Source organism: Cucurbita maxima, unplaced genomic scaffold (genome assembly GCF_002738345.1).
Source record: "Cucurbita maxima cultivar Rimu unplaced genomic scaffold, Cmax_1.0 Cma_Scf00030, whole genome shotgun sequence".
Lineage (NCBI taxonomy): Eukaryota > Viridiplantae > Streptophyta > Magnoliopsida > Cucurbitales > Cucurbitaceae > Cucurbita > Cucurbita maxima.
The window spans coordinates 2,101,286-2,104,285 of NW_019272046.1; positions in this window are offsets into that span (position 1 = coordinate 2,101,286).

Consider the following 3,000-nt stretch of genomic DNA (forward strand, 5'->3'; position numbering starts at 1 on the left):
TTCCTCATATGTCTTCGGGTCTATGGCTTCCACCATGTGGCAGATCTCTGATTTTAAGCCCAAGATAAAATTTTAGGTCATCCTTTGTTTGGTGTTTACCAAGGATAGCACGAACCTCTTCAATCTCATGAATTCCTAGTCATATCTTTCCACGAAATGTCTGCCCTGAGTCAAATGGAATTTTTTTTGTTGTTTCTTAAGGCGTTCTACTTTGGGATAGTACTACTTGAAGAAGACCTCCTTAAACCAATCCCATTACATAACTCCCCCTCCTGGGTTGATACTATCCTTATTATCCCTCCACCATACTTTTGCATACTTTTGCAGCACAAATGACGTACATGAGACTTTGTGGTTATTCGAACATCCCATCGACTCGAATATGGTTTCCATAGACGAAATACACATTTGAACTTCTATTGGATCTCTCGTAGTAACGGTGCATGGGTGGGGATCAAATCGTTTTAAGTCCATTAACCAGTTTGCAAACCATTGCTTTGTTGGGTGACCACCATGGCATGCATCATGCCTAGAACGAATCCTACATCAATCTAGTGGTGTGGTCTACATCAGTCTCTCAAGTGGTAGTGCAACTTGGGGCGGTGATGCAGCTTGTGATGGTGGTGTAACTTGTGGTGGCACAACCTAAGGCGGTGCAGCTGCATCCGTCCTTGTTATTGATCCTTTTCAAGGGTGACTCTCTTCAACCTCACTTCTTTCTCTGCCTCTAGTAGGGGTTGTCCCTTTTTCATCTTCATCTTCCTCTTCCACGTCCTCTGGGTAGTATGGTTCTAGAAACCAAGATAATATTTCTTAATTCTGACGATAGTTAATATGAATAATAATATTTTGTATGATACAATCTTATACAATATTGCAAACATAGCACATAGTAATCGTTCAATTAGTGTGCTACAATCAAGAATATATTCTTAATTTAGCACGTACAATACAATATCATAATCAGTAATATCACAAAATGAAGTTCATGCAATTTAAAAGGGTTTCTTTTTCTTATCTTATGCAAGACATACTTGATGGTGACAGGATATCGACAGTGGGACCATGGAACATGCCAACCCGACCTCGTAAGCTAGTTTACATAATTTATAACCTAGAGCTCTAATACAACATGTAATGACCCTAGATTTTAGCTACCTAAAATCGCTACAGTTGTCTTAGTCTAAGCTCATATTCATAATATAACTCTTAAAACATCATCATTAAAATCATAAATTTCAGAATAAACATAACTTCATCATTGAAAACATTGTCATGATCTTACAAGCTCAAAACATAGTTAAGAAATGAAACTAAAAATAATAATGAAAATTAATTTAAAACATGAAATTCATAAAAACCTATTCTAACCTAAGTCTAGAAAATTAAACATGCTACAAGCCTATGCACGTGTCATAGTCTCTGAATGCGATGTTGTCATCAACCGTATAGGAGCGTCTTGTCTTTACCTAAAAAAATGATGTAGCACATGTCCTGAGTATTTCAAAGAACACTCAGTAAGTGACCCCACTATAGGGGCCGTAAAAAGGCAAACACATGCAAAAATGCTCTAGGGACCTATCAATAAGACATCCTAGGGGTGGCCTCTAGTCTGGACTAAATTGAATGTGCAGTACTTCCCTACACACGACCCACACGTGCGAGCATGAATCTCCAGACGTTTCGTACCCCCTTGGACCCATCATAGTCGAGCTAGCTATCTATAGCGATGTTCGAAGGTCAGCAGACTCCTGAGTGTCATGCACGACATGATCACCATCATCATCATCGTAGCATACGCGTCTGTACTCATCATCGTAAAAGGGGATGTATCCCAATGCGTATGTACATATAGAAATGCATGAGATCCCTATAGTTTCTTGTCTTTCTCCTCCTTTTTGTCTCTATAATCACGAAGCCTCTTCTCATGGACCTTAAGATGACCAACGACCTCCTCAACTGACATGTTCTTGAGGTCGCAAAATTGCTCGATAGAGATAACTATTTGCATGAATCTTGGAAAAACAACTCGAAGGAACTTCTTGACGACGAAGATCTCCTCCACCATGTCGCCTAATGAACGGAAGCTAATGACGATCGTCGTCAACTTCATGGCAAAGTCTTTTATTGACTTACCATCCTTCATGCGGATAGCCTCGAACTCAATCTTCAAGGTTTTCACCTTTGCTTCCTTGATACGTTCCACACCCACATATAGTATTTGAACATTTCCTTGAGGCAAGGCATTCCTATACGATTGATGATGACATCGCAACTCGAGACCATGACACATGCATAGAGTATTCGTATTATTTTCTTAGACTTAGGCTAGAATACGATGTTTTTATTTTAAACGTTTATTTATTTTATTTAGTTTTTTATTGTGTCGTTTTTAAAAGTGTTTCCAAAACACGCAAGTCCATTGCTGTGTTTTAAGATGAAAGTGATGTTTTATGAAAGTTTAAATGAAGTGTTTTCATATTCAATTTTCATGATATGTACACAGTGATGACCTTAAATTAAGTATAAAATTTTAGGTCGTTACATGCATGTTACTTTAAGAAAATTGTCTATATGTGTGCATGAGAACCGGAGAAGTTACCCATTTGTGGGAATTTGAATTACATTAGGATGCGAGACAATTACCATTTTGTGTGCATGAGAGTTGTAGTAATTATCTACCTGTGTGCATAAACTTTGGATGATAATGTTATGGTCTTCGGGTAAATTATATATCTGTGTGTATAAAAACTATACCACCTCTTTGTGAAATGGCCTTGTGACATCGCTTATTTGTGTGCATGGAGACCATACCATTGTGGTGTGATTTTACTTGTAGCAATTACTCATATATGTGCATGTAGTTGCCTTATTTTGTACAATCTATAAGTCTTTTGATTTCACGATAATTGTGCGTTTATATATATATATATATAACCACAAAACCAAAAAAAAAAAAAAAAAAAAAAAAAAAAAAAAAAAAAAAAAAAAAAAAAAAAA